Below are 19314 nucleotides of genomic sequence, written 5' to 3'. Positions count from 1 at the left end.
TCTTTGCTGTGACAGGACGGGGTTAAAGCAGCAGCTGATCAGGGGGCTCTGGCTCACTCAGGCCAGGGGGAGGGAGGGGTACGGATGCGGGGCGAGCCTGCGGCGGCAGAGGCTGGCGGGACGTTGCACCAGCCTGAGGTGGCGCCGTGTGTTCTCCCGTGGAAGTTGTCCGTGGATCACGGGACCCTGGCAGTGGTGGGCTTCACAGGCTCCCAGGGGGACAGGTGGGGATAGTGACCTGTGCTCGCACACAGGCTTCTTGGTGGCTGCAGCAGCAGCCTTAGCGTTTCATGCCCGTCTCTGGTGTTTGTGCTGCTAGCCTCGGCTCGCGCCTGTCTCTGGAGCTCGTTTAGGCGGTGCTCTGAATCCCCTCTCCTCGCACACCCCAAAACAATGGTCTGTTGCCTCTTAGGCAGGTCCAGACTTTTTCCCGGACTCCCTCCCAGCTAGCTGTGGCTCACTAGCCCCCTTCAGGCTGTGTTCACGCTGCCAACCCCAGTCCTCTCCCTGGGATCTGACCTCCAAAGCCCAAGCCTCAGCTCCCAGCCCTGCCCTGCCCTGGTGGGTGAGCAGACGAGCCTCTTGGGCTGGTGAGTGCTGGTTTGCACCGATCCTCTGTGCGGGGATCTCTCCGCTTTGCCCTTTGCACCCTTGTTGCTGTGCTCTCTTCCGTGGCTCCGAAGCTCCCTCCCTCCGCCACCCGCAGTCTCCGCTCGCGAAGGGGCTTCTAGTGTGGGAAACTTTTCCTGCTTCACAGCTCCCTCCCAGATGTGCATGTCCCGTCCCTATTCTTTTGTCCCTGTTTTTCCTTTTTTCTTTTGCCCTACCCAGGTATGTGGGGAGTTTCTTGCCTTTTGGGAATTCTGATGTCTTCTGCCAGCATTCAGTAGGTATTCTGTAGGAGTTGTTCCACATGTAGATGTATTTCTGATGTATTTGTGGGGAGGAAGGTGATCTCCATGTTTTACTCCTTCGCCATCTTGAAGGTCTCCCAACACCTTAAATCTTTAAATGTGGCACAGAACTGTATACAGTCTTGCCCCTTGCCAGTTTCTAAGGAATCGACTCTTCCTCTGGTTTTCTGTCATCAAGTTATGCTGACTTTTCAGTTTCTGAAACTTGCCTTAGAGCTTTTCCACATGCTGTTCCCACGACCCGAAATGATCTTTTCTTCAAATCTTTGAATGGAGAATCTTATCTCAAATGCCTTATTCTTAGAGAGGCATCCTTAATATTCCCTTAATATTCCAGTTTAAAGCAGGATTACCCCCCTCCCCCCTCCTACTAATATCACCTTATTGTTTTCCTTCATTCTACTTGCCACATTTGATAAGTATATATTAGTATGTTTGTTGAATTTCTGCCTTTTCATAAGACTGAAGGTGGTATGAAGGCAAGGGTCATATCTGTTAGGTTTATCATGTTATAATAGCGTGTGCTTAGAGCAGTGCCTGTATAAAATAAACTTAAATATTTGTTGACTTAATTAATCAAATGTTTATTAATTGCATATGTGTCAGGTACTGTGGGGGCATTAATTAATAAAATGCCACTTAGTCACCTTATTGGTAGCCTATAGTATATTTTTTAATGGAAATGTGTACATTCAAGTATGCATCATATTTAATAAAATATAGGACCTTAAAATTTTTCAGATGATAATATTAGAGAGAATATGCAAATTTTATACTGAAATAAATAGAACCCTTTTTAAAACATGGGAGAAAATGTTGCTTATCCTTTGAAAAGTAGTCATTTTTTATTGACACTGTCTTGAGAATTCTGATCATCTTGTAGAAAGTTTTGAAAAGCTGGGAACATTGTAGCCTTTTCTCCCCCTGAAGTAATTAAGATTTTCTTTGTGACTCTGCATAATGTAGTTATACTTGCCCTCTGGAGAACCAAACAGGTTTAAAGTATAGTACTAGAAGTAGAGCATGGATAATTAAAGCTAAACTAATACACTGCAATTCTGATTTGTTGTATCTTAAGATCTGTTGTCCTTAATAAGATGTACTGGGATAAACAGAATGGCGGGCATCATTTGTAAAGGTTTTTAATCATAGTTTTGGTTTTGAATGACCAGAAATTCTCAGATTTGAAAGGGTATGCTTCATATAAGAGAACTGTGTGCAGTAAGTGTTCAGCTTTTGTCTTTATATTAAGTTTATGGAATGTGGTTTCTTGACTGTGGGTGAGTGAATTAGCCTTTCAAATCCCATTATAGTTGTAAAGTGGATTTGGGTTTGGTATTTGTATGGGTTGTCTAATGTAATTAACGTATTAACATTTCTTCTGTGTTGACATGATCTGGCTAGAGAGAAATTATTTTCGTCTTTGAAATGTGTAAGTTTAACCCATTCGTTCATTCATTCATTCAACAAATGTGATATTGTCAGGTGGTGTACTATGTTCTTGACATTTTCCTAGGAGCTGGAAATAAAAGATGAATAGATGTATAGTTGCTGTCTGGGAGGAATTAGTTGTAATTGATGAGATAGACACATAAATAATTATGTGGTATGATAAATGCTAAAATAGGAATATAAATTAATGTAGAATGTTGTAGAAGCACTGTAGAGGGAGTGATCTGCTCTTTCTGGAAGTGTTGGAGAAAGTTTTCAGATTTGTTAGCCAGAAAAATCCAACTGTTGGGATTTTACCCTCCTAAATTTGTATAAAATAGGGCTTCTTAAGCTACCTGCAAAGAGCGTGAAAGGCAGAGGAGAGTAGGTTGGAAGTTTAGAATATGCCTCTGAGCAGCTTGAAAATTTCTTAAATTCTCTGTTTTATCTTAATAATTCATGTGAATGTTGCATTCTTTTGCATACTGATTATGTAAATATACTAATATTTTACTACCAGAAAAGAAAAAAACAATTCCTGCTGGTCTATTAATTTTGGAAAACTGCGGTGAATTAATTAAGAGAGCTGACACTGCGTTTGAGACACCTTCATTGTCTTGGTGTATCCCCAGCATGTCTCAGTTTGTGCCTGGGGGTATATGTATACTGGTTGAGAAAAAACTGATCAGTCTAATCATGGAACATTGCAGACTTCTTCCTCCTTTCCCTCCCACATTCCTGTTGCTTTCTTTCTCCTTTTCTTTACTCTGGTCTTGTAATTGCTTGGTATGCTATGATCATTTTACTTACTGCCCTGCAGGTCTTTATGAGCCAGTGAATAGTGTACAATACTACAAGATGTTTGGGGCATAAGCAGGGATGTTCCTGGAATAGCAGAGAAAAGCCAAGTCAGGAGCATTCAATATACAAGGAAAGGATCAGATTTGGCACATCAAAGTTAGCAAAAGTCTAGGAAGGCAGGTATATTAATAAACGGAAAGAAGATGGGCCAGACTATAAAGTTTGGGTTTAGAATGTAGGACTGAGTGCATTGATAAAAGTCCAATTTCACAGCAGCAACAAAGCTAGTGGTGTCGACTTAACTTTTTTCCAAAGTGGTCAGGGTATTAGACCAAATGGTCTGAAGATTTCATAGATTGAGTAGTGCATATTCAAAACCAGATTATCTTTGAAACTTTGTAGTTAAACATCAAAAGGAATTATGTTACTGGCTTATTATGTAGATGATAATACTCCTCCCTCTGGATCTCTTGATGTTGTTAGTGTGTTTCATTAATGATAGCTGCTTGATCTCTAACCTCCTCTATTTCTCTAACTCTGCGTACATGTCAGTTGGAGTTTCAGAAGGGTCTGATGAAGTCACTTCTCCACCTTTCCAGGTTCTTAACTCATTGAGAACAGAAAAAAGGAGCCAAATGTGGGACAAAATACAAGTGTTGAGCTTTAAGTACTAGTAAGGATGGGTTGGGAAATGTAGTAAGGATTCCAGTATTTCATTCTTCCTAGCAAGAAGGGAAAGCCCCCTCACAGAAGTAAGAGAACAGAAGAGTAGGGTTTTTTTGTTTCTGTTTTTTCAGTGCAGTGAAAACCTGCCACAGCTGGAGTTCATTCAGATGGAAACTTTGGTCAGGGAACTAGGCAGGCGTGTTTTCAGCCATTTAACTTGGTGCCTTCCCTGATCACCTCCAGGCACCCAACCAGTGGGCAGTTCTTGTAGGAAACAGACTGCTGTAAAGTGAGATTGATTTGGTTGCTCTGAATCTGGACTCTGTATTTAATTAGCTGTATTAACTAGAACAAATTATTGAATCTTTTGAATGTATTCCTTCATTTGTAAGGTGGGAATACAGTTAGTTCAGTGATTGTTGTGAACGTAAATACAAAAAGATGACTAAAATACCCAATACTGTTTGGTTCATAGTAAGCATTTAGTAAATAACAGTAATAAAATGATAACTGTTATTTATTCTCAACAAAATAGACCTTGAATGTTTAAATCTTTAAAAATGACAACTGCCACATTAAACACATAGTATGTGATACTTGTTACATTCCAAATTGTATTATTAATAGAAAACATGTATGCCTTCAAATTAATGTTGCTGCTTTGACCTATTCATTTCATGAAAGCAAAGGCTACAGTTGCTTTTATGCTGATGTGCCCTTATATTGCAAACTTGACTGTATGAATATTATACAGACCGCCAGGTATAAGTTTTCGTTTTCTTGTCAGAATGAAATCTCAATAATATTCTCCACATTTTGGGGGAAGGGAGCATATGGGTCAACCATGCATTAGTGAACATCTGTTTATCTTAACTGTCTTGTGTCATTTGAAACAGGAGCTTTAATTTGTTTGAACCAACATGTTGATATTTTGAAAGAAAGGTATTATTTATATCAGCGAGTGACAACACACCCCCAAAGCACTGACCTGCTTTAAACTTTATGTGAATGCCTTGCACATAATTATTGTTTACTAAATATTTCTTGACTGGCCTCTTGCTGTACATTTGTTTACTCAGATACTCAGATTAAGGGAGATCCTAAAGTACTTCATTAAGATTTGAATATGTGTAACAGGGTAAATAGTCCCTTTATCTATGGAATGAAATAAGGTTAAAACATAGGTTTAGGTGTATACAATCTGTTTGATGTTAGAAACTGTAACAAGGGTTGGGATTCCGGGTACTAAATTATGTTGTTCTTTGGATAAAGAAGTCTGGAGCTCTTCTGAGACCAGTTACTATTTACTGATTTGGTTTAAAAAATGTACATGAAGAAAGCCATTTAAGACATGGCTTTGCTGAGTTTTCTAAATTGTCTGCATTAAACCTTTCCCTTCCCCCCTTCCTCCCTTCTTCCTTCCCTCCTTCCCTCCCTTTCCCTCTCTCTCTTTATGTCTTTCACTGGTTAAGACATTTTATTTAAAGAATTTATTTTGCAGAAGTTACTCTGCATTGTGAAGTATGCTAATCTAAAATTTTGGCATTTGAGAGGTAGAAAATACTTCATAATGGAACTGAACTGAAAGGGCAGCAGTTCCCCCAGGGGATTTCTAAGCGTTACTGGTTAGAAGCCACAAAGTGAAGAGATAGGTACCAGAAGTTAGTATTTAGGCTGTGGGAACATGCCTTTAACTGCATTTAGATGAAGATATTTTCATAGAAGCCAGCCTTGGTCTACTGTGATGCTCGTGGATATTGTCACTGCACAGATAGCCTTGCTCTCTGGCCACTCCTTTTCTTATTGTTAGGGCACACGTGAACTTTGTACAACATGTGTAAATACATCTCTTTGTGACCTGGGGTTTGGAATACTATTGTACTTTTGTGAAGCAAGGAGGATATTGAGAATTTTTTTCTCCCAAAGCACAATGTACTGTTACTAGGTAGCTATATCTAAAGCATAATAAATAGATTAGAATTTACTTCAGATGTAGTATTTGAGTTTTATTTCTGGATATATCAAATATGAGTTTCATTTCTGTGTTTCTCCAACTGTTTATTTTCATCATTCTCTTGATAGAACACATTGAAATATGTTCTTGGCTTACAGAAGTTTGACGTATTTTGACAAGACTATGACAAGTTGTAAAAGGTCCCATCCTTTCATTTTTTAAACTTTCATCTTCTGGTTTGTCATAGTATCAAGTGTTATTCAAGTTGTGTGCTAGGGCTATTATGAAAGACTAGTGATATTTAGCATATTAAGAAACTATTACTTAAATGACATATATAAATAAAAAATACAGTCAGGGACAGAGAATTTAAGCCCTGAGGCGGGCTTTGACTAGTGGGAGGAAAGTTATTTGCTGATATTTGGGGGAGGGGGGGAAGTGAAGTTCAGATGTCAAGCTAACTACTCTGGTTTCTTTGCTGCTTTTTCTTGGAAACAATTTTCCATTTGTAGAACTTGGTTTAGAGGTGGTAATTTTGTTATCATATATGTGAGTTTTTATTGGAATTCCTTTGTTCAGAAGCAGGAAAGAATTCCTGCCTAATTTTTTTTTTTACCTTTAGGGAAAAAGTACAACAAATAACATTTAGCTGTATGTTAAAAAGATAAGCTGGAGAATTTAAGTGGGGTTGGGGGGACCTTTGACTTCTTACTTTGTGCTTGGGTATTGGTTTACAGTTGTTAAATTCCCAAGTGTAAACTTTGGGAATCAAGAAGGGATTGCTTGTATAAAGTAGCATTACTGTATTTATGACTATATATTTACTGTCTGGGCCTATTCATACCCTTTAGGAATAGTCAATTTTTATTTTGTATTTATAACTAGGCTATGTTTTTTATGGTAGAAATACTTGTTTATTTCACTGTTATCTCAGCTGTGTCTTAACTAGGTTAAAAGAAAATACCTTTGGTTAAACTGAGCTCAAATTTCCCAACAATGTAGTAAAATAAAAATCCTTGGAACAGCCAGAGTTTATCTTTACAACTTTACTAAATAAGTGAGACTGTCATGTTGGAGGATCTATACCAGCTTTTAACTTATTAATTGATAGAATTAGGCTGAACATTTTGTACATTTGTATTTGCTCCAAGCTTTTAGAATAAATGCTTTTTAAAAAATTTTTATTTATTTATTAATTTATTTATTGGCTGCGTTTATTGGGTCTCCGTTGCTGGGCGCAGGTTTTCTCTAGTTGCGGTAAGCGGAGGCTACTCTTCGTTGCGGTGCACGGGAGGCTACTCTTCGTTGTGGTGCACGGGCTTCTCATTCCGGTGGCGGGCTTCAGTAGGTGCAGCACGCGGACTCAGTAGTTGTGGCACACAGGCTTAGTTGCTCCGAGGCATGTGGGATCTTCCTGGACCAGGGATCGAACCCCTGTCCCCTTCATTGGCAGGTGGATTCTTAACCACTGTGCCACCAGGGAAGTCCTGGATTGCTTTTTTATATTTGAAGTTTTGACCATGGCTTTAAAATGTAACAATAGTCAGACTTTGGGAACCAGTTAGATCACTTTACTCACCAGCTTTAACCTATAACCTAAAGTATTTTATAAATTCTTGGTGAGATTTGGTTTTGGCATAGAAATATAGCTCAGTATAATTAACTAGAACTTTCTTTTATGTCTTTGTTCCATCTTATGTTTGTAAAAATCAGTACAGAGTTAAAAATTGTTATCCTGATAATTGAAGTTGTGAAAGCCTGGAGTATTTGAATTCAGATAAGACTGATTTTTGTTTTGTTTATCTTAAGTTTACATAGAAGCTGCGGGCTTTGTGACTTGCAATGTGATTTAAGGAGCCAGTATTAAGAGAGGCTGTTTAAACTCCATTAGATGAATGCTTCCATTTGTGAACCTGTTACATGGGACTAGTGCTGTCTCTTTAATTCTTATGCTTTGAAATATTCTCATTTTGATTTTGTGTCAAGTTCAATAACTGGCTTAGATAAATAGTTTGCTCTAAGAGTCTAAGTAATATTTTGGGAGAGTAGGGGAGAATTGTTTGGAAGTGCTGAAAGTTTTGTTTTCTTTTATTTTTAAAGAGATAAAATAATCCCCAAAGCATATGTGGCAACTGGAGAAGCTTCAGTGACCCTCTATGCTGTTATAGGTATTAGGGCCTAAAAGAGCCCACAGGTTTGATTCATCTTCCAGCTTATAGTATTAAGTATATAATGGACTTCCAGTAAATGTTTGAATTAATGAATCCATGTCATGCACATTAAAAAAAGATTCTTTGGCATCTTTTAGGCAAGTACTTAATTATTTTCTTCCATTTTTAGGGGTGGTTTTCAGAAATTATGACACATTCTGGTTGTTCCATTTTCTCAAAGTTGGATAGACATGACCATTTATAGAAATTTTTAATTTTTATCCAGTGTTGCATGTTCTTGTACTTTTTCGTTGTTAACCAATTGATCATTTAAATGTTTCTTAAATAATTCAAAGATGGAGTGACTAGTTTCTGATTTCCAAGGTTATTCCTACTGTAAAATATAGGATCACTCTGCCCTGCTCCCCCATTTCGTCAACCTAAATACATCTCTTTTAATAAACTCCCTAGATTTTAAGGTATGGCATAATATGAGAGTGGCATTTTGGATTAGACCTGAGTTTACATCTCGTTTCCATTGCTAACTGGTTGTGTAGTTCCTGGGTGAATTACTTAATTCCTTTTTAATCCCAATTAACAATTAAATTAATTAACAAATATAAAGCTCCTGGCAAAGCAACTGACCTATAGTAAAATGGTAAATGCTAATAATAACTATCAGCTTCTGACTGTATGTTAACTAAAGAAAAAGCAGAGTTAATCATGCAGATTTAGAATGTTTGTAGTTGAGGATGAAGGAAGACTGTACAATAGATAAAATTGTGGCAGCATAGTAAAAATTTATTTTTAATGTATTGAGGACTTTCTAAATTTGTCTTCTGGATTTAGGCTACTTTTTTTCTTAAACTTACCACTTAAAATTCACTGAAATGGCAAAGTAAAAGGCTGTTTTAGTTGAGGAATAATAGTTGCTGAACTTTTAAAAATCTAGAGTTTGTTTAGTTGTCCTTGGAGGGATTATGTGAGAAAGAGAAAGGAAAGTGTATAGCACAGTGCCTGCTAGGTAATGAGTTTAATGAGCGGCAGTGTGCCCATGCCTCTGTGTGTGTGTGTGTGTGTGTGTGTGTGTGTGTGTGTGTGTGTGTGTGTGTGTGTAGTGGTTAAGAATGTGGTCTCTCTGTTCAACTGCCATACTAGTCTTGTGACCTTGGGTAAATCATTTAGCATTCTGTTGTTTCTTCATTTATAAAAATGGATTAATGTTAGCTCTATCTTATATTGTGAGGGTTACATGAAATGGAATGTAAAGTGCATAATACAAAATAAGCACTCAAATGTTAGATGTTATTATTGTATCTGTTTCTTTTGAGAGGTGTCATTTTATACTGGAAAACACAGAATCTTTGGGGTCGGGTTGAGTTGGTTTTGAGTTTTGCCTCAGCTGTATACTAACACTGTGTCCTCAGGCAAATTACTTAACAGCTATTCTTTTCCTGTTTTCATATCTATAAAGCGAGGATAATAGCTACCTTGTAGAGTTTTTGGAAGTATTATAAATACACAGATACTCAGTAAATGGTAATTATCATAGGCGTGATGCCTGTAATTCAGGTCAGTTGTATTTTCCTGGGTTGGAAACGTGAGCCAGCTGGCTAGATTTTTCCCTGACACTGATGGCTGTCTGAATTGAGTACTTAGTCTACAGGGAAGTCAATTATACTTTTTTATATAAAAATGGAAAAATAAACCTTTATAATGAACAGTTTAATATTTACTTATTTATAATATTTTCATATGAAATACAAATTAGGTATATTAGATTATACTTTTGGGGGGTTCTCTTATTTATTTTTGTAGAACAGAGGTAAAAGCAGCATCACTTTGGAGTCAGGATAAAGAGATGCCATTCTGACTTCCCCTAGCTTCCTTCTGCCCTTTGTGTCCTGGAAAAGAGAAATCCTATGCATGTGGGGTTCTAGGCTCTAGAGGCTTTAGAGAAGTGACAGTTACCTGTCTGAGGTAGACAACCTAGAACTTGTCTTGCTTAGAACATAGAGCTCCTAATCAGAAGTGGCAGGTGTCACATTCTTTATTGTATGAACATAGCTGTAGCTGTCAGTGGGATCAGGCAGCCCAACTCTCAGCTTAGGTCTGCAAAGACATGATCATTTTTCCCACAATAGAGAATCCGACTATTAGAATTAACTGAGCGTCAGTGACTAATGTGAAAAAAAAACTAGTGACCAACCACTCTAAACTGAAACTCTAGCAAGCTCTGACAAGGTTCTGTCACATAGAGACTGTTTATGGAGAATGTTAACAAAGGATTTACATGTCCATTCAGATACTCAAATCTTGTAGCTTATTAGGGAGACAAAATATGTACTTGTGCCCTTCCCCCCCGTTTTTTTTGAGAAGAGAAATCTTGGAACATATAGAAGCTACAGCTTAATAGTAGATTCTTGCTAAACGCAAAATTTCTGATGAGTAACATTATTTACATATATTTTCCATATCTTGTTGGAAGGTTTTGCATATAAATGTCAGTTAGACACTGATTTTTTGTTTTTGAGATATAGTTCACCATTTGAAAGTGTACAGTTGAGTGGTTTTTAGTATATTTACAAGGTTGTGCACCATTATCTAATCCCAGGTAGAGTATACATTTTAAAGAAAGACATCTTTTATCATATTTTGATGAACTTACCTTTGATTTTCTTTTCTACCTTAAGGAAAACCTGTTTTGTCTTATCTCTGACCATTAAGTTCTTTGGAGTTGTGCTTTGTTTCAGTTTAGAGTGGTTGATCATCTGTTTTTTTCACAGTAGTCACTGGTAGTCAGTAAATTCTAATAGCTGGATCTTCTTGAGGGAAAACTTCTATCAGTTTCAAGAAGTCCTCAAACATTTATTCCTGTATTAATTTCATTTTTATTCTATTTCAGAATAAGAGAAGATGAAAACAATGTCATTTTGGATGACTTTGCCGCAAAACTGAATGATTGTTATTTTTTGACATGGAGCATTTGTTTCATAAGTTAATTCTTCACTCCTTCCTCCTGCATGAGTAGTTAAGTTTTAATATAAACATTTTTTATAGACCAGCTAAAGATGATCATTTTTCTTCCTAGAGAAGCTTTACCTCTCTCTCTATCTGAACAATTTCAGTAAGATTTGTACAGGGCAATATAATTTTCTAGCACATTTACTTTCCCTAGACAATGAAAATATGTGTTTACGTAACTTTTTTTTTTTTTTTTTTTTGCGGTACGCGGGCCTCTCACTGTTGTGGCCTCTCCCGTTGCGGAGCGCAGGCTCCGGACGCGCAGGCTCAGTGGCCATGGCTCACGGGCGCAGCCGCTCCGCGGTATGTGGGATATTGCCGGACCAGGGCACAAACCCGTGTCCCCTGCATCGGCAGGCGGACTCTCAACCACTGCGCCACCAGGGAAGCCCGAACCAAAATCTTTTAAATATTTATTTGGAGTTTGGTTTTAGGTAGGGATCAAATTTAATTTTTTCCCTAGTAGTTGTCCCATCACCTTTTATTGAATAATTCCTCTTTCCACTAATGTTTTGAATAAACTTGTCCTTTCACCAATGGTTTGTAACATGTCACTTTAATCCTATACCAGATTCTTATACTGGTAGGCTCTTGAATTCTCTGTTCTGTTTCTTTGATTTACCTGTGATTTCTTATACCAGTATTACATAACTTTAATTTATCTATCTTCTACTATGTGGTAATATACCTTCCCTGCTTACCCACATTTTCTTGATTATTTCCCCCCATATTTCCTTCCAAATATTTTTTTAAAATTAATTTTTATTGGAGTATAGTTGATATACAATGTTGTGTTAGATTCTGCTGTACAGCAAAGTGAATCAGTTGATTCCACTTTATATTTACTGAGTGCATAATGTGGGCCAAGTTTTGTTTGTTTGTTTTTTAATGCATGTATTGGCACATTCAGTCTTCATAACAGCCCAGTGTTGTTGGTGTTATACCACGATTTTAGAGACACAAAAGTTGAGATGCTGAAAGGTTTAGTACTTAGTTTGAGATCACATTAATCTGAGGGACCAGAATTCAAACCCAGGCAGTCTTCTGGTTTTAGAGCTCATGCCCTTAACCACCATCCTAAAGTTTAGTTTATTTTAAGTTTCACAAGAACTTCTTTTTAAAATTTTGATGTAATTTGACTGAACCTGTAAATCAACTTGGAGAAACTGGCATCTTTACACTGTGTAAAGTGTTACCTTTGGTTTACCTAACGGTTTGTTTTCTGAATTTTACTATCCTGCACCATTGTCTCTATTTGTCAGAGTTTTTTGGCTTCAGTAGAGTTTACTAGTATTTTTTGTTAAGTCTGTATATTTAAGTCTGTATATTATTCTTAGACACTTATTTTATTGACTCTCATGAATGGGTTCCTCCCACCTCCTTTTGGACTTAGAGTAATGAGATACAGCTGGCCTAAAAGAAAGCTATTGAATTAATGTATTTTATTTCTGTCAGGCTTGCTTAATAATAAAAACAATACTGATTATCTCCTATCTTCACAGAGAATATATTTCAGAAAAAGTTTAAAGATTAAATGTCTAATAGTAGCATGATTGATTTATGTGTGTGTGTGGGGTGAATATATTCTATTTATACATAGCTAAGAAAGTGTGAAATCTCTAGATAACAGCCAGATACTGCTTTTAGGCTGAGGAAAATCCGGAGGCTGGTTGAAATTCTTTCCAGAGACTCAGGGTCCCTGGCGAGGGAGGCTCACTCACTTTCCCACTACCTGGTCGGCCAAGGAAGCCTTTGGATGGGACCATACACCTGTCCTTGGTAGTGGTGAGGGTAGGGATTTTACTTGATGGGCACTGCTGCAGAGGAAATCTGACCTTTTTCCTCTGGGGCAGATGATGTCACCATAGAAGAATAGGAAATAATCTTTGCCCTGTGGATATAAATTACTGCATTTGGCACTTATTATTAAAAGGTAGGCTGAGAGTGTCAATATATAAAGTAAAAAATTATGAAATGTGTGAAAGTAGAGAAATATCATAATAATAATGACGAGCACTATTTTGTGTACTTAGTGTCCTAAAAGATGTTATTTTTTTGAAATCTATTATTTTTTAAATTTTTAAAAAATTTTTATAATTTTATTTTTTACATTTAGAACTTCTGATGCATTTGGAAGTTAGTCTTGTGTATGATTTGAGGTATAATCCAATTTGATCTTTTTTGGAATGGTTATCTGGTTGTCCTCCCATCATATATTTATTTGCCCGAGAAATTTTAATTTTTTATTATTTTAAATTTTATTTATTTTTGGCTGCGTTGGGTCTTCGTTGCTGTGCGTGGGCTTTCTCTAGTTGCTGTGAGCAGGGGCTACTCTTTGTTGCGGTGCGTGGACTTCTCATTGCGGACTTCTTGTGGACTTCTTGTTGAGGAGCACGGGTTCTAGGTGCATGGGCTTCAGTAGTTGTGGCACACGGGCTCAGTAGTTGTAGCTCGTGGGCTCTAGAGTGCAGGCTCAGTAGTTGTGGCGCGTGGGCTTAGTTGCCACAAGGCATCTGGGATCTTCCCGGACCAGGGCTCGAACCCGTGTCACCTGCATTGGCAGGCAGATTCTTATCCACTGCGCCACCATTATTAGTTTTAATAGTTTTTCAGTTGACACTTTCAGATTGTGGCCGTTTGCACAATAATATTACTGTAAAGGTATTACGGAACAAAACCAGCAAGATTTTGATATGTAGTATTCTCATTTTTACATTTTAAATAATCTGTGATTGTAGCTCTGATGTGTTTATTGCCCCAAGTGTTCGGTGATTTTTAATTTTGTTAATTCAGTACATATTTGGTGTTTACCATGTGGCAGACACTCAGGTACTTGAGATGTTTTTATATAAACTCTTATGTAGGTGGTAGCTAACAATCTGGTATTCCTAGAATGTGAAACACATATATCACATCTTACTCTTTGGCAAATTAGCAGAGTAAGTTAGCATAAATAACAGTTTCTCTTCCTGATGGGAAAGTTTTATACCTTTTTGTACTTAGTCCATTAGATTTTTATCTCCAGTTACTTGAATGTGAATTAAAAAACCAACAAACATTTATCTGTACATGAGCTAATGGGTAGCTCTCAATTAGGCTAATATCATTTTACTAGAGTAGATTTAATCAGCTGGGGAGATTGTTGAAACTGCTTCCAGTGGTACAAGTTATGTTTTGAAGAATAAAAATTTTATTATATCTAGTTTATATTACCTTAATAGTTCAAAGATTTAAATTTTCTATTTCTTTAAAATTTTTTTGTTTACTTGATCTTTCTGGGATTGAGATAGTGTTTGTTTCCTACTATATTTGTTTTCTACTCAATTTGATCCTTGTATTCTTTTTTTTGGCTGCGCCTTATGGCATCTGGGTTCTTGGTTCCCCAGACCAGGGATTGATCCCATGCCCCCTGCAGTGGAAGCACGGAATCTTAACCACTGGACTGCCAGGGAAGTCCTGATCCTTGTATTTCTAATAATTATGCTGCAGTGTTATTTGGTACATAAAATTTCAGCCATGTTCTCTTGCCCTTGTTGATTATATTTTGCATTTATATAAATGACCTTTTTGGAATATAGTACAATGCCTTTTATCTTGAAAAAAGATGAAAAATCTTTTCATTGTGTTCCCCATTCTGTCCCAGTCATCCATACAGATCTGAAGTCACTGCGACCATCACAGTGAATGGCATTTTTTTTTGACTCTGAAGGAGGGCCTCAGTTTGGTCACTAATTTTTGTTTTAATCTGCTCATCCTTATGGTAGTTTATAGAAACTATTGTTTAGTTTTGACCTGTACTTTAGCCTTTCATCATTTATTTGTTATTTAGGGCCATGTAATGTGCTAGATGCTAAAGGAAATATAAGCTTTTGTTTTTTTATTTTTTTTAACTTACTTTCCATATTATTATTACTTTGCTTTTTTGTTACTTTTATTTTGGCAATTTCCAAACATATGCAAAATCAGGGCAAATGATATGTGTTCCTATGACCTTTTACCAATGATGGCAATCTAGTTTCCCCTGTGCTTACCCAAGATTATATGAAACAAATCTCAGATATCATATCATTTAATTTGTAAATATTTCACTATGTATTGCTAAAAGACAAGGACTCCCTTGGAACAATACCACTATACTCACCCTCTCAAAAATACAACAACATCTTAATATGACTGACTCTCTAGTCGGTGTTCTCATTATTGTTGCATAAATGGGAAATTCGGTGAGGAGGTCTCTAACATTTTAACTTACACTGTCTTCTACTTACCTCATTATAAACCCCTGGAAGTTCTATATAATGTCAGAATGTATGCTGGTTAGTTACCCAATGAAAGAAACCATCAATGTTCTCATCATGTCGCTTTAGAGACAAAGTCCTGATCAGGCTGGAGGGTACTAGATGGCTGTTTGGGTTTTAGGAACTTTAAGTTTATTCATCTTGGACAGTCATTCATTCATTCATTCAGCAAATATTTACCTCTTTGCTACACGCCAGACATTCTTATAGGTGCTTGGGTTACATCAAAGAATAAAACAAAGATCCTTGCCTTTGAAGATGCTGCATTCTAGTGGGAGAGAAAGACAATAAACGGTAAATATAATACAAAAGTGAAGTAGATTGTATGTTAGAAAATAAGTGTTCTGGAAAGAGAGTAAGTGGAGCAGGATAAAGGGGAATTGGAAGTTGGTGCTGGGGAAGCAGTGTTAAATAAAGTAATCAGGGTTAAGTCAGGAAAATGAGATTTGAGTGAAGATATGAACAGGGGACTGAAAGTGTTAGCCAAGCAGACATCTGGGAGAAGAGTGTTCTGTTTTTGAACAACCAGAGCATGTGTGCCAGGGTTGTTTGAGAGAAAGTAAGATCATTTTAGGTAGAGTTGAGTCAACAAGGTGGAGAATTGTAGGGAATAAGTCATAAAGGTAAGGTAAGGTGGGGTGAGGAAAGTAATGAGAAGGGGTAAGTTTGTAGTACAGGTGGGTAATGACTTTCAAGATCGTTTGGCTTTTATATGAATGAAATGGGGGAGTGATTGGAGGGTTCTGATTGGAGGGTTCAGAGGACTGGTAAGAATTAAATTAAAAGGATCATTCTGGCTGCTTTTGAAAATAGACCATAGAGGAGCAAGTAAAGAAGCAGGGAGATTAGTTAGGAGGCTTTTAGAATAATCTAGGTAGGAGATGATGGTGGCTAAAACTGGGTAGTAGTGGGGGAAGTGATGAGAAATGGACGATTCTGGATGTGATTTAAATGTAGAGCCAAAGGAATTTGCTGACAGTATAGCTGTGAAATCAGAGGGAGGGAGGAAGAGAGAAAGATTGATGAAGGAGAGAAAGAGAAAGGAGTAGCATGACTCTAATATTTTTGGCTGGAGTAACTAGAAGGATGGAGTTGCCATCAATCAAGATGAGAAAGTCTACAGGAGGGTGGTGTGGGTTGACTGGTAGGTTGGTGGGGGAAAGATTGGAAGTATGATTTTTGAATGTGTTGAGTTTGAAATGTCTCTTGGATATACAGTTGGAGAAGACCATCTTATAACTATGCCTATCAAATAATAAGTGTTCAACATCAGCAACAACAATGAAAGTTTGTTAAAAAATTAACTGGGAGACTTCCCTTGTGGCACAGTGGTTATGAATCCTCCTGCCAGTGCAGGGGACATAAGTTCAAGCCTTGGTCTGGGAAGATCCTGCATGCCACAGAGCAACTAAGCCTGCGTACCACAACTACTGAGCCTGTGCTCTAGAGCCTGCGAGCCACAGCTACTGAGCCTGCGTGCCACAGCTACTGAAGCCTGCGTGCCTAGAGCCTGTGCTCCACAACAAGAGAAGCCACTGCAATGAGAAGCCCGCGCACCACAAAGAAGAGTAGCCCCCGCTCGCCACAACTAGAGAAAGCCTGCGCGCATCAACGAAGACCCAATGTAGCCAAAAAGTAAATAAATTAATTTAAAAAAATTAACTGGATTCTGTGTGAATGGCATTGGAGACCCTGAGGCTCTAATATTCCATTCTTTGCCTTCAGTATGGCAGCAAGTCTATTGTGGCTTTTAACCCAGGATTCAAAGGCATGACAGATATCAAGATGGACATCGACATGCAGATTTAGTCAAATATTGGATTTCTGATGGTTTGTATTTTATCACACTTTTCCTGTTTAAAATATCAGAAAGCATTTTAAAAACATCCTTTAGGTAGGGTATTCAACAGAAATGGTTATGAAGCCATTGAATAATTTGCTCTTCTAATGATATAAAGTATCCTTGAGTTTTGTTTGCCTTGTGAGAGTGAAAACTTGTAAAGTAGAAACCAGTACTAGAACAGGTTTTACTGTGAATTATTTTTCCATTGATTAGTGACTCAGTTTGTAGTTTACAGTTTCAACTCAGCAAGACCCTCTTCCCCTTTGCTTTAGTAGACACATGACATTATGTAATTTCATAGAAACTATGTACTTATGAAATTTTAATATTTAAGAAGTATTAGCTTCTTCAAATTATTCTCGGTATTTTATTTTTGTTTTTGTGCAACAGATTTCAAAGTCCTTTTCTTAGTATTTCAAAACTTTTTTTCACATTTCTTAACTTTTCCCATAAGCATCCTACTGAATCATTTTACTGAAAAAATTAAGAAGTAGTATGAAATGTATACTATTCCTTGTTAGAAATTCTACCAAATCAGGGAAACGTTTCTTGAAACCTAGTTAATTTGAGGGATTTTCATGAATTCTCACTCTTTTATATGGATCACTAATTCTGTAGAACTAGGCAGATATAAATACCTACACACATACAAACGTACATTCACACTATATGCCAAGAAGCTTTTGGGTACTGTACATTTAAATTTCTTCTCATGAGCTAGAAGGTGTTAAGTCAAGCGTATCTTAAAACTACTCAGTGTCCTAGTATACGCAGAAAGCTCTGTACTTCCAAGACAGAGGTCAGGTCTTTGCTTGTAAGCTTTAATAGAAAAAACCCACAAATCATTTGACTTAATTTCCTGAGTTGTGTTGTTGCTTGGGCAGCGTCTTCTTGGGCAATGACTGAGTCTCCCCTGACTGCTGAGCTTGTGCGGATCAAATAGTCGAAGAGGGCAATAGGGAAACCCTTATTCTTTCCCTTAGCTCCAGGAACCATGTCTGGTTGCCAGGTTCATGAAGTTTTGGTTACTACTTTGAGTGTATACTAGAGGCAACAAATTGGTACTTCTTCTGTTAACTTAGTGCCAGTTATGTGGGAAATACACAGTAAACATTAATTCACTCCTTTTCCCTCTTAATTCTGCTTGGTGTTATATTTTGGTATACTTTCATAGAGTATATTATGTGAAGGTGGAAGAGATAATTGGATGAAAATGTTTGTAATAGTGTTATAGTTTCCAGCCCTTGGAAATATAATATGCTAGTAAATAGATTTCTTAACTGAGGATTTCTAAATTCTACTTCTGACTCCGTAAATTTTTAGAGAAATTATTTAATTTCTCTGTGCCTCAGCCTTTTCATCTATATTTGATTTATTCTTCATCTACAGATATATACAGAAAACATGGACTTCCCTGGCGATACAGTGGTTAAGACGTCGCCTTCCAATGCAGGGGGTACCGGTTCGATCCCTGGTTGGGGAGCTAAGATCCCAAATGTCTGTGGCCAAAAAACTAAAACATAAAACAGAAGCAATACTGTAACAAATTCAATAAAGAATTTAAAATGGTCCACATCAAAAAAATCTTAAAAAAAAAGAAAATAAATTATGTATAAATTTTTTAGAGCTTAAGAGATTTTGGAGATCAACTAGTCAAACCTCTTATTTTTCAGATAAAGAAACCAGTGTGTTCATAGAATTGAGATGCCTTTCCCATGGCAAGAAAGAACTCAAGATTTTTGACTGCTATGTGCTTTGTGCAGCAGCACACAACATACGAAGTATTAGGTGGTTTTACTAGACCAGCAGAAGAAGGGGGGCTACGGTTAAGTGGACTCTTTAGTGTAGTTTATCATGCGATGGAGTTTTTTCCTCTTGACCATATGTCTGTACCTGCTGGGCATAAAGCTGTTTATTAGTCTTAAGCCAAGTTTATGGAACACTGAACTACTTAGCTGATAATCCTTGGTTTTCTAGGCAAAAAGTGACTATATAATGTATATAACTTTATCAACCTTACTCTTGAATAAATGACATATGTAGTTATGGCAGAAAAACCAAGAGAAAAATCTAAAGTCAATCTTTATTAGAATTTTTGATTTTATTTATTTTCAAAATATTTTTCATTTATATTATTGCCTAGGAGATTTTGCTGAGTAGGCTTTTCTAAACTACAATAGAATGCATGGGTCAAAGTTTTACACAGCTGAGTATACCTAGAGTTGAATATTAG

The 19314-nt window shown here is 37.1% G+C and overlaps 1 protein-coding gene across 5 annotated transcripts in view; it reads left to right on the top strand.

Moving 5' to 3' along the window:
• The window catches only part of RABGAP1L (RAB GTPase activating protein 1 like), a 689413-nt gene that overhangs the window by 34271 nt on the left and 635828 nt on the right, over positions 1-19314 (top strand). The gene's annotated exons all lie outside the window — the stretch shown is intronic.

Source organism: Lagenorhynchus albirostris, chromosome 2 (genome assembly GCF_949774975.1).
Source record: "Lagenorhynchus albirostris chromosome 2, mLagAlb1.1, whole genome shotgun sequence".
Classification (NCBI taxonomy): Eukaryota; Metazoa; Chordata; class Mammalia; order Artiodactyla; family Delphinidae; genus Lagenorhynchus; species Lagenorhynchus albirostris.
Note: the sequence above shows the minus strand (reverse complement) of the source record. Positions and strands in the feature narration are given on the sequence as shown.